Below are 14,285 nucleotides of genomic sequence, written 5' to 3'. Positions count from 1 at the left end.
GTGTACAGCTACACCAAGTGACAACAACCAGGTTGTGCATGTTTTAATTGTTATGGAGGTGAAATTTTACACCTGACTGACGCCTTTCATCTATATTTAATGTACCTCCATGACAACATGTAACCCTGTTGTTACTGTTTCCTGTCAGAGAAGAAATTTTTGTAAACATTGAAACCGTGGTATTCAATCTGTATATTGAGCAAGCAGTAAAGTAAATAAAAGAAAAATTTGAAGTAGGAAGAAGAAATAAAAACATTGAGGTTTGCCAATGACATTGTAATTATGTCAGAGACAGCAAAGGGCTTGGAAGAGCTGTTGAACAGAATGGACAGTGTCTTGAAAGGAGGGTATAAGATGAACATCAACAAAAGCAAAACAAGGATAATGCATTGTAGTCGAATTAAATAGGGTGATGCTGAGGGAATTAGATTAGGAAATGACACACTTAAAGTAGTAAAGGAGTTTTGCTATTTAGGGAGCAAAATAACTCATGATGATTGAAGTAGAGAGGATATAAAATGTAGACTGGCAATGACTGGCAATGGCAAGGAAAGTGTTTCTGAAGAAGAGAAATTTGTTAACATCGAGTATAGATTTAAGTGTCAGGAAGTCATTTCTGAAAGTATTTGTATGGAGTGTAGCCATGTATGGAAGTGAAATGTGGACGATAAATAGTTTAGATAAGAAGAAAATAGAAGCTTTCGAAATGTGGTGCTACAGAAGAATGCTGAAGATTAGGTCGGTAGATCACATAACTAATGAGGAGGTATTGAATAGAATTGGGGAGAAGAGAAATTTGTGGCACAACTTGACTAGAAGAAGGGATCGGTTGGCAGGACATATTCTGAGGCATCAAGGCATCACCAATTTTAGATTCATAAGGATGAAGGTTGCAGTAGGTACTGGGAGATGAAGAAGCTTGCACAGGATAAGTAGCATGGAGAGCTGCATCAAACCAGTCTCTGAACTGAAGACCTCAACAACAACAACATTTAAATTTCATGGAAGAACACCTTTTTCATCTGTCACATTTCTGTTGATCTGACAACAAGTCACCACTTCATATCGAATAGACCAGATCAGCAAAGTCACTCTGCCAATCAAATCATGCCTGAAGGTCACCAACGACTGAGGGCTCTAGGAGCTGGAGCTGCAGCTGCTGCAAAACAGAGATCTCTTCTGTTCCAAGTCACTGCCTAGAGTAGAGACTAAATGGCTTAGTCTTCTTTACCTTTTCACATCCCTTGCCCTCTAATATGTGTCTGGGGCTTCCTAGTGCCCACCCTTGTCCCTGGCAATCCTCACCAAGTAGTCCTCGTGAGAAAAAAAACAGATATGGTTTCTTGTTTATGAATATGGGTGTGTTATTTAGAAGCCCACACCACTTTCAAATCCTCGATACAGCCCTACCCACCAAGTAGATGTACAGGTCTTTCCGCCTATTTATTAGCTATATGTTACTTGTAATTACATTGACAGCCAACTGCCAGTTCTTGCACCAAGCTTCAGTCCCCTGCAGGTTTTCTTGCATCTCACTACTGTTTTCTGACATTGTAACTTTCCTATGTACAACAGCATCATCCACAAACTGCTATGCCAACAAGTGCAGCAGGTGTCAACAGCAACCCTGCACAACAGACGTAATGGTGATGATATTCAAATCCATGCAAGATGGAAATTCAAACCATCTAGCTTTCTAGCAGATAAACAGAGGGCGCCACCAGTGGCTGGATCAGCAGCAGCACCAAAGTGTGTGCACAGCCCAAGCTATTTCCTACTTCTACAGATACTAAATCTGAAACAATCAAATAGAAGTATTACACTGTGAGACAACTGCTTAGGCCTGCGCTGTGATGGCAGCTAGCAGTTCCAGTCCAACCAGCCACATTGGGGAGACATTGCCTAGATGATATGCTACCATGATCAACTCTCCTACTCTTCACCATCATTGTGAAGTAGGACTGGCCAAACAGGGCACCACCAAGTGGAGAGGAAGTTGTGTTCTGTTCTGCTGCACCTCCTATACTTCGGAAGGGTTGGACTTAGTGCCAATATTACAAAACACATTCCTACAGACTTTAAAGGGATTATTTTTTGGAACTCAGATTATTTGAGCATTCATGCAGCCAAGAAAGCTTTTCTTTTTGTTCTTCAGAAGTTAGTTATTGTGTTCATCCGAAATCTGTGAGTCTATATCTTGTGTTGCAAAGAAAACTGCTTAATCAGTATTCCTGGTGAATGTTTCGTGTGATATAACCAAAGGAAGGGGGCATATCACGAACAGCCTCAAAAAGCTTCTGTTCATGATATACACGAATGAGCTGGTGGATAAGAGTCCCAGTCCTTTGGGTGCTCCTGATATTACTTTTAGATCTGATAATACTGTCACTTTACAAACAATATATTGAGTTTCACCTTCTTGTAAGCAAATATATTGAGTTTTTTCTCTTTATAAGCTGTGTATCTAGTCCCAAAGTTGTTTCAATATTCCTTAAGCTTATATCATTTTCTTCAAGTAAGTGGCAGTAGTGCCCTAGCACAAACAAGTCAGGTTGAGGTATCATAGATCGATCATATGCATGTCACTGCTAGCAATAGAAACACAAGTTTCCGACAGAAGCTGATAGCGGTTACACGGGGACCTGGTGGATCCAATGATGCACACCGGCTGAACCATACCTTCAGCAGCTCTGACTACGAGCACCCTCTGCCGCCGCAATATAGGAGGGCCAGCGGCAGCTACACAGCCCGTCCTCAGTTGCAGTCTTTGGCAATCTTCAGTCTTAATCAGCCTTTGACATCTTACTTGTGCATTAGTACCAGGAGCCTCACACTGCATGATGCTCTAGTTTTCTTCTTGTAATAGCTGGACTCTATAGCTGTTTGTTTTTGTGTAAAATGCTTCGCAATGTTTGGAGAAAGCTATAAGTAAAGTAAAACTTCTGTTTATTGTATTTATGTGCTCACTAATGATTTCTGCTCCTGTCCAGCTTCCCTATGATGACAGCTTCAGCACCATTCTGCTACCCACCTCTCCTTAATGTTGTGTACGGAGTAGTACACAACACAGATGGCTTGAAATGATTCTCTTAAAGACATATACAGACAAGATCTTTTCTGTTCCTCAGAAATTGGTATGCCATTTCCCAATGAGCATCCTTCTTCGTGTTTTCTGTTTGTTGTGGTTGCTACTCAGCAATAAGAGAGGAAGGAACAGATGATTCAGTTACTAACATATCTACTTCCACCCTACAGTCATCTTTATATGTCAAAGTAATATGGTCAAACTTATGACACAATGTTGGACATAGGGAATAAAACATTTTTGTCAAAGGAAGCCTGCTCTAAGGTACTGCAGTAACACTGGTGTGTTGAAAGTTAATGCAAAGGTGGCAGTCTTTTTCAACAAGTTCATTGACCTTTATGTCGCATGGGTGGCTTCTTCTTCTCTCTCTCTCTCTCTCTCTCTCTCTCTCTCTCTCTCTCTCTCTCTCTCTCTCTCTCCCCCCCCCCCACATCTTCTGTATCTATACCCACTGTTTCAGGGCGCACCACTCCACATTTACTAAAATTCAGTGTAAAGTGTACTGACTCTTTAATTGGAAATTCTTGAATTGTATTTTACAGCTTGGGGGCACACAGACAGTTTCATTATTGGTTTCAATTTCCTAGTAAGTCATTGTCAGATAATTTGAATCCATTACATCATTACTGATCAACAAGCTACAATGTAACAAATTCAGATCATCTGATGACGACTTACTAAGAGATCAAGACTGGTAATGAAACAATTTTTTGGACCCAAGGCTGTAAAACTCAATATAAGACTTTTGTTACAACAAGGTCACTGTGTACCATTTAGGCAGTATGACTAGTTTTTGTAACTTTCACTGGGTACCCACCAGACTTTTTACTCACCATTAAGTTTTTTCCTTGTTGAGCTGTTGCAATGCCAACAAGGGCACCATTTTTGACTCACTCAGCAGATTTCGGTACACTGTAAAATTTCGCTAATATATAAAGAAGAGATATTTTCAAAGTACCACCTGTCAACTTTTATAACTATGCTCACATGCTGTATTGAGGAATGTATTGTTACCATTCCAAATGAACCCTGATTCGGAACTCTTTATCTTTTGAACATTTGTATCCGACAGCAGTACATCTCTCATAGTGTGTGTGTTTCTTATTTGGAAATTGAGGACCATTTTGTTCACACTATAACCAAGGTATCTAATTTCATTCAAGCAGAAGCCAAACTGAACATTGTCCCTTATCAACTGTCACACACACAGCCACCCATCCAATCAGTGGATAGCCTATCTCGAGAGTGCAAACTTTTGTTGCTATCCTGTGTAAGATGTCCACACTAGACTCAAACTGCCAGTCGTCTACCTCAAAACAAAAAGATTTTACCATCCAGGCTAACTCATCACTGTAGGCTCCAAGTCCTTCAGTGTGTAAATATACTTCTCTGTTATCGGCAAACACCTAATACCCAGTTTCCACTCCAACCTTTATCTACATCACTAACCACTTATTTGATGCTCTGAAATTAATAACTCCCCAACTAACAACCTTATTTATTTATTTATTTATTTACATGTCACGTTCCGTAGGACCAAATTGAGGAGCAAATCTCCAAGGTCATGGAACGTGTCAGTAAGTACATGAACTTACAACATAAAAGTAATAAAAGATAAAAATAAATGTTCATGAACCTGAAAGAAAATCAGTCTATAAGTTTAAGCAAACGCTATAAGCAATACACTGAGAATCAGCTTAATTTTTCAAGGAACTCCTCGACAGAATAGAAGTAGTGACCCATGAGGAAACTCTTCGGTTTCGATTTGAAAGCACGTGGATTACTGCTAAAATTGTTGAATTTGAGTGGCAGCTTATTGAAAATGGATTATACTGCACACCTTTTAGCACAAGAGTTAAGGAAGTCCAATCCAAATGGAGGTTTGATTTCTGCCGAGTATTAACCAAGAGAAAGCTGCTTATTGTTGGAAATAAACTAATGTTGGTAACAAGAAATGACAATGAGGAATGTACATATTGAGAGGCCAATGTCAAAATACCCAGACTCGTGAACAGAGGTCAACAAGAGGTTTGTGAACTCACACCACTTATTGCCCGAACTGCCCGTTTCTGAGACAAAAATATCCTTCTAGAAAGGGAAGAGTTACCCCAAAACATAATACCATACAACATAAGTGAATGAAAATAAGCAAAGTAGACTAATTTACATGTCGAAGTATCACTCACTTTTGATACCGTTCGAATAGTGAAAATGGCAGTATTAAGTCTTTGAACAAGATCCTAAACGTGGGCTTTCCACGACAGCTTACTATCTATCTGAACACCAAGGAATTTGAACCGTTCAGTTTCATTAATCATATGCCCATTCTGTGAGATTAAAACGTCAGGTTTTGTTGAATTGTGTGTTAGAAACTGTAAAAACTGAGTCTTACTGTGATTTAACGTTAGTTTATTTTCTACAAGCCATGAACTGAGGCCATGTACTGCACTACTTGAAACCAAGTTAATGTTGCACACAACATCCTTTACTAACAAGCTAGTGTCATCAGCAAACAGAAATATTTTAGAGTTATCCATAATACTAGAGGGCATATCGTTTATATAAATAAGGAAGGAGCGGCCCCAACGCTGATCCCTGGGGCACCCCCCAACTTGACAGTACCCCACTCAGATCCCACATCACAGCTGTTATCAACATTGTGAATAATGACCTTTTGCTGCCTGTTGCTAAAGTAAGAGGTGAACCAATTGTGAGCTTCTCCCCTTATTCCGTATTGGTCCAACTTCTGGAGCAATATTGTGAGATAAATCAAAAAATACGTCAAGCGTTCGAAACTTTTTGTTTAGCCCATCCAGTACCTCACAGAGAAAAGAGAATATAGCATTTTCAGTTGTCAAATGACTTCTAAAGCCGAACTGTACGTTTGATAGCAAATCGTGTGATATAAAATGATCAATTAACCTTACATACACAGCCTTTTCGATAACTTTTGCAAACACTGATGGTATAGAAATAGGTCTAAAATTATCTACATTATTCCTTTCTCCCTTTTTATAAAGCGGCTTTACTACTGAGTACTTTAATCGCTCAGGAAACTGACCATTCCTAAAGGGAAAATTACAAATATGGCTAAATACAGGTTGGTTGGTTGGTTGGGTTAAAGATTAAAGGGACCAAACTACAAAGGTCATCGGTCCCTTATTTCACTAAATACAGGGCTAACATGTGCAGCACAGTACTTTAATATTCTACTAGACACTCCATCATAACGATGAGAGTCCTTAGACTTCATTGATTTAATTATTGACTCAATCTCCCTCTTGTCTGTATCACAGAGGAGTATTTCAGACGTCAATCACGGAAAGGCAATTGCTAAGAAATTTATATGATTTCCTGTAGAAACTAAATTTTTATTTAATTCACCAGCAATCCTCACAAAATGGTTGTTAAATACTGTACATATGTCTGATTTATCAGTAACAGAAATATTATTACTGCGAACTGACTTTATATCATTAACCTTGTGCTGCTGACCAGACACTTCCTTCACAACTGACCATATGGCTTTAATTTTATCCTGTGAATCAGCTATTCTATTTGCATACCACATACTTTTTGCCTTGCTAATAACATTTTTAAGCACCTTACAATACTGTTTGTAATGGGCTACTGTAGCTTGATTGTGACTACCTCTAACATTTTGATATAATTCCCGCTTTGTTCTACATGATATCCTTATCCCACTAGTCAGCCAGCGGGCTGTCCATTACTGTTAGTACCCCGTTTAAGATGTTCTAATGGAAAGCACAACTCTCAAAGAGCATGATAAATGTGTTATGGAAAGCATTGTATTTATCATCTATATTATTGGCACTATAAACATCTTGTCACTCTTGTTCCCTGAAAAGTTTTGAAAATCTCTCTACTGCTGTTGGATTAACTTTCCTACGTAGTTTGTAATTAAATACGACATTGGTTTGAGTACAAAAACCTCTTAGTGTTAAAATTTGTGCATCATGGTCTGAAAGGCCATTCACCCTATTACTAACAGAATGCTCATTTAGTAATGAAGAATGAATAAAAATATTGTCTACAACTGTGCTACTGTTCCCCTGCACCCTAGTTGGAAAAAACACAGTTTGCATCAGATCATATGAATTTAGGAGATCTACCAACATCCTTTTTCTTGCACAATCATGTACAAAATTAATATTGAAGTCACAACATATAACTACTTTCTGGTACTTCCTACAAAGTGAATCAAGAACCCTCTCTAGCTTAAGCAAAAATGCTCTGAAGTCAGAGTTAGGGGACCTATAAACAACAGCAATTAGAAGTTTAGTTACACTAAATTCAACTAATGCTGCACAACTTTCAAATATCTGTTCAGTGCAGTGTCGTGATACGTCTATGGACTCAAATGAAATACTGTTTTTTACGTAAGAGCCCCTCCCCCACCCCGCAAGGAACTCCTTGAGAAACAGCCAGCTAATTTGTAGCCTGATAAAGGAAGCCACTGAATTATCAAATTATTTAAGTGCTGCTCTGATATACCAATAATTTCAGAGTTAACATCTATTAGCAGTTCACTAACTTTATCTCTAATACCTCTTATATTTTGATGAAATATGCTAATTCCTTCTCTACTTCGAAACATTACATCCTCTGGAGGTGAGCCCTTAGTTAGAGGCACTTCCTTTAAGCAGGTATACCTATCAGCTGACTTCAGTCTAAAAAAGGTGCAGCTCTAACACCAACTACTACAGGAATTTTTCCATGAGTGATACCACCACCACCACCACCACCACCCACTACACTGTTACCTATAAGCTTAGCCAGCCTCCCCTTCCCATAACTATTGAGGTGCAGGCCATGCCTAGTGAAACCCCATCTACTGATAGACCCAACTGGCACCACTGAGATGTGATCCATGCCCTCCGGCATCAGTGCCCTCCCCAGCCCCACATTATCGCGCCTAACAGCCGCATTAAGGTGAGGCCGATCATGACGCTGAAACAGTTACACGAAATGCACATTAGTGACTATTGACACCAATATTTAAAATGTGCCAGACGGTTACAATTAAAGTGCAGCTACTCACAGAGATCAAGCATGGGCTGTAACTATCAAAACGCGGTGGTATGCTAATGTGTTAATGTTGTACCAATTTACACTGGAAAACAAAGTAGTTCCAACTGTGTCCAATAATGTACATCTGGCACTGTACATTGTTTGTATGATGGTATGACATCCACACTGTCATTTGACAAGCCAAAATGTGAGGTAACAGTATGACTACCAAGAAGAGAGGCTGTGCACTGTTAGTAAAACTGTTTTATGTGAGCTGCAGCAATTACACTGACACATTGTGAGAGTATTGCCAACAGAAAGGTCTGAGGAGAGGCCTAGTGTCATTAAATTGTTTAAAGAAGATGACAGTGAAATTCAAAAACACAGATGAGCTTGGTGTGGCACTTAGAAGAGGTGTCCTATACTGGTGGAACTTATTAACAAAGTGGTTTTTGCCATAACTGACCATGCAGCAAGTACCCCGGTAGTGCTGCTGCTTGTGTAGTGTCATGAGGATTGTCTGTCCCATGGTCAACAGTACGGAAAGTTTTGTGGTCCATTTTACACTGGTACCTGTACAAGATCCAAATGGTGCAGCAACTAAAACCTCATAATAAGCAGCGTTCTGGATTTACTCTTCGGTTTCCGGTATGGATCGAAGTTGATGACATGTGACCAGGCAATATTCTATGGAGTGATGGGGGTACGTTTTACACTGCAGAATGCAGTGAATGCACAGAACTGCTGAATTTGTGAGACTGTTAAACCACTTGTTGTGCGCAAAGTGGCATTCTGCCCACTGTACATGACTGTGTGATGTACATTCACAAGCAACTTTATTCTCAGTCCATTTTTCTTTCAAGAGAATACACCCAGAGGGCCTGTTAGGTGTAATGTGACATCTGCATGTTATCAAGACTGTTGTGTCTAGGAATCCTGCATACTCGGTTTGCTATACAAACAATCAAACAACTCATATTAATGAGTTTTATTACAACAAGACAAGTACAAATACTTAACTTTGATCTGAGAATTCTTGTACTCCTTTATACATGATCACCGACAAGTGCAATTTCACAGATTCATCACAAGCAAAGGGCGACATACAAAATAATTAGTTTTCTTCATAATAGACAAACACAAGTAACACTTCTGGTCCTAGCAACCGCTTCTAACAAAAGTCTGTCAACTGAATTTCAGTGACTGCTGATCTCTAATTGTGCTACATAGAGATTGCTAATGAAAAGGCTACACTGCATTCTCAAAGCTGCTATCAAAGTGCTGCCACCAGTTGGGTGCAGTGCTTATGTCTTCTTCACCTAGGGGCCACTGCTGTCGCATTGTTGTCCTGGAGGGAGGTTGGTCAGCATGCGATTGACTGACCTCTTCTCACAGCCTTCTCTTCTCTGTCATCCCCGACTGGCATGCCAGCACTGACTTTATGCTGGGAACAGAGACATTCTTGCATGCATGTGATTCCTGTTTTGGAGGATTGCAACTATGTGGAAACCACATTTTCATGCAAGATAGGGCACGCCTCATGTCACTCACACAGTGAAAAATCTGCATAATGGAACCTACCATGAATGTGTTATCTCCAGAGGTTTTCAAGATGCAAGATCACCTGATCTGAATCCATGTGACTTTTAGCTCTAGGGATATCTAAAAGAACAGATTTATCACAGACATGTTCGGTCTCTACCTAATCTGTAGCTCTGTATATAGGAATGTGTTGCTCACATTCCACCAGTACTGCTGTGAGCCACTGTTGATCACATTGTTTTATGGATGCAGCATCTCGTAAACGTCTCCAGTGTTCATACTGAACAAACTGTGTAAACAGTGGTTAATAATAAAATCAACATTATGCCTTTGTCACTTGTTTGACCTTCTCTGTCCACACCATATTCATAATACATTGCATGTGGAAACCTTTATATATGTCTTTCTTGCATTCAGAGCGTCAAATTTGCACCCGGTAGCCAAAATTGGAACTAATTTTTTTACAGTGTAAATTGGTTCCACATTAACACATTAGCATATCTACCAAGTGTCATGGCCATATAACAATTGCAGCCCACACTGGACCTCCATCAGTAGCTGCACTTTAATTCTAACTGCTGGGTACATGGCACATCCGAAGCAAAACGTGTTTTCCTAGCACTTTTCACACTAGAAACTGAAGCAAACATCTCCTTACTGCCCTCATTAATTTCATTTTGAGTAACTATTATTTCACTTTAGAGAATCTAACATACAAGCAGATCTCAATACCCCGATACAACCCTGGACATTTATCAGTTTTTATGCCAATGAGTGATTTCTTTAGCTTGTGACCTGAAATGAGATAAACTGTTCATCAAATTCTTCTCATATACTCTATCATTCAACCTCTCAACTAGCAAAACTTACATTATCAAACAATGAAAATTCTAAGTAAGAATATCAACAATGTATGAAAAGACAGATTGCTACCTACCATAAAGAAGACAGGTCAAGTTCCAGACAGGCATAATTAAAAGACACTCACATAAAGCTTTTGGCCACAGGCCTTCAATAACACACACACACACACACACACACACACACACACAGCATCTTCAGTCGGAATGCAAGCAGCAATCTGGAGGGAGGTGGGGAAGGGGAAGGGATAGTAGTGTATGGGTGGGGAGAGAGATGAACGCTGCCTGGTGGAGTGTGCAAGTACTGGACTGCCAGCAGGTGCAGCAGACAGCTGACAACCAGGATGAAAGGCCACAGCCAAACTGTGGCCAAGAGTAAAGTAGATCACCCTATGGCGCAACACACAGCTGAACATAACACACTTCACTACAATGGCTGCTTCATTACCTGAGCCATCCGGATCCTTCTCTCCACCACCACCTTTTCTGAACTGCTTAGACGGGTGTTATTCTGACAGCACATCCTCGGGCCTCAATCTATGGTATACTGTCCCCACACCCTCCACCCAACAGTTTCCACTCCCTCTGTCCTATCATCTCCTCCCCATCCTTATCTCCCACCTGTTAATTTGCAGCCCTCTGCCAGGGCATCTTTCCATCTTTCCCTGCTCCTCACCGTTTTTCCTTTTTTTGTCCCCCCCTCCCATGCACCGCCCACCAGACAGCATTCGTCTCTCTTCCCACTCATACACTACTACCCCTTGCCCAACCCCTTCAGATTGCCGCTTGCATCCCATGTGATTATTCAAGCCCGAGATGCTGGGGTTGGCTGTCGTGTGTGTGCGCCTGGGTGTGTGTGTCCCTTTTAGTGACAGAGGCTGTGGCTGAAACGTTTATGCGAGTGTCTTTTTAATTGTGCCTGTTGCAACTTGATGTGTCCTCTATACGGTAAGTAGCAGCGTATTTCATACATTGTTAAAATTTACGTTATCACGTAAACACAATCCGTGAAGTCACTTTGTGGGGAAGCAAGCTTCTTGCTTGCTGCTGAGATATAAATTAGCCTTAAGCACAGGAAGTGTGTGATTCCCCCATACTGTGAGCAACTGCCTTTACAAGATGTGGCCCAGTGTTGGCAGGTAGCAACTGGGTAATATCACTTCAAAAAGATCTGTTGTTTGATGTCATACATCAAAATTTAACTAATTGATCTTTAAGCCAATCCAGTTAGTAATTTCTGAGTCATTCAACTTCTTACATAATTTTGAAAAGTGCTGCAAGCTGTAACTTGGATAGTAAGTGTAATTATCAAAAAATAGTCCTGAAAGCCATTTCCAGATTATCTTTACTATTTTTGAAATTATTTAGGAAAATATAAATTGGAAAAGCTATGAGAGATTTCAGATTACTCTAGGACCCTTTCTTAACCACTGGTCAAGTAAGCACAGTGATAAAAATGGCTGCTTCATCTGCTGTCTGTAGCAGTAACCATTGTTCGGAATGCTCCTTGGCAGTGAAAAAGTCATATATGGATCATATGCTAGTCATCATACACTACATGAGATGAATGTATTCTGAAGCAGCTAGTGTTCTGAGTCAGTCAGTCACTGTGCAAATTCATGATAGTAAACAAATTTGCATGCCTCACATGGTTGCATTATTAAAGAATTTTATCACAAAGAGCTATGTTAATCATGTGTCAATAATTTCTGTAACTCGTTTTTCAGTGTCCTATCTGAACGAAACTTGAAGCAACTTGGATTCAACATATCTGTGATTTCAACAATTCAATTAAATATGTTGTGTGTCACCAACACAGAATATCATGACAAAAGTGAAATTCTGCTAGAACTTTCCACTTTAGATGATCAGAACAGCACTGAACTGACTGGGTGACATTAATGAAAGTCTTTTTGATGAGCTGTGGAACTAAAGTAGAATTTCAAATGTAAAACTTGACATATTGTGAGAAGACAAATGTGAAATTATGGTGCAATATTTATGGTGAATAGCAATCTATCCCATTCATAATATTATCTGTAATATTATTGGTACAATACATAACATTTATAGTAGAATGGAATTAGAGTCTTTATTTAAAGGAGAGTAATTTTTTACCAAATGTATACCTCACTGTAGTTTTCATCAAGATCTGAAAGTACTTAGTACGGTATTTTCTGCAAATGAAATTTCAGTACACAGACTGAAGATTATAGGTAATGCTTCTAGATTATTTCATGGTTACCAATTTACATGGTCCTCAGGCCTTGGTTGCATGGGTGGAAGTAACAACTGAGGAGTTAGTACTTGAGTGAATGAACACGGAGCATTGAGTTAACACCTCATTATACACTGGGGCGACAAAAGTCATGTGATAGAGCCATGGGATAGTGATATGTGCATGCAGATGGTGGTAGTATCACATACACAAGGTATACGAGAACAGTGCATTGTCGAAGCTGTTCATTTGCACTCAGGTGAGTCATGTGAAAAGGTTTCCAATGTGATGCCCAAAATACTGGAATTAACAGACTTTGAACGTGGAATGAATGTTGGAGCTAGATGCTTGGAATATTTCATTTTGGAAATCGTTAAGGAATTCACTATACTGAGATCCACAGTGTCCAGACTGTGTTGAGGAAACCACATTTCAGGCAGTACCTCTCACCATAGACAATGCAGTGGCTGACAGCCTTCACTTAACAACCAAGTGCAGTGGCATTTGCATGGAGCTGTCACACTAACAGACAAACTACACTGCATGAAATAACCCAGACTTCAATGTGGGATGTATGATGAATGTATCGGTTAGGACAATGCACAGAAAGTTGACATTAGTGGGCCATCACAGAATACGACTGATACAAGTGCCATTGCTAACAACACATCACCTGCAATGCCTCTCCTTGGCTCATGACCATAGCAGTTGGACCCTAGATGATCTGTGGCTTGGTCAGATGAGTCTCAGTTTTAGTTGCTAAGATCTGATGGTAGGGTGTGAGTGTGGTGCAGACTCCACGAAGCCATGGATCCGTGTTGTCAACAAGGCACTGTGCATGCTGGTGGTGGCTTCATAATGGTATGGGCTGTATTTACCTGGAATGGAATGGAAACGGTTATGTTCAGCTACTCTGAGATCGTTTGCAGCCATTCATGGACATCATATGGATGACAATGCGCCACGTAACCAGGCCACAATTGTTCGTGATTGGTTTGAAGAACCTTCTGGACAATTAAAGCAAATGATTTGGCCACCCAGATTGCCTGACATGAATCCCATCGAATATTTATGGAACATAATCTTGACAACACTTTTGCAGTTATGGATGGCTATAGAGGCAGCATGGCTCAATATTTCTGCTTAAGACTTCCAATGACTTGTTAAGTCCATGCCATGCCGAGTTGCTACACTACGCTAGGCAAAAGGAAGTCCAACTCGTTAGGAGGTATTCCATGACTTGACACGTCATGTAGTTCAAACGTCATTGGCTTTTTCAGACATCACCGTCAGACAACTTGCAATTACCAGTCAACTTCTAAGTTTTATGAACAATTTGTGGGTCGTTGAAAACCAGAGTGAGTGGGGACAGATTATTTCTCATTTAGTATACTGCTGCTGAGCATTACACAGCACATAACGAGGCCTGGTAGCCGTTTCATGACACAATCGTCGTCTTCTCTTGCAGCACCAGCACTTCCAACATCCAGAAATGAAGACACACATTCACACACACTTGGCTCTCGTGTTCCATCATTAATTTACATAA

Source organism: Schistocerca serialis, chromosome 2 (assembly GCF_023864345.2).
Source record: "Schistocerca serialis cubense isolate TAMUIC-IGC-003099 chromosome 2, iqSchSeri2.2, whole genome shotgun sequence".
Classification (NCBI taxonomy): Eukaryota; Metazoa; Arthropoda; class Insecta; order Orthoptera; family Acrididae; genus Schistocerca; species Schistocerca serialis.
This window is presented reverse-complemented; position numbering follows the sequence as displayed.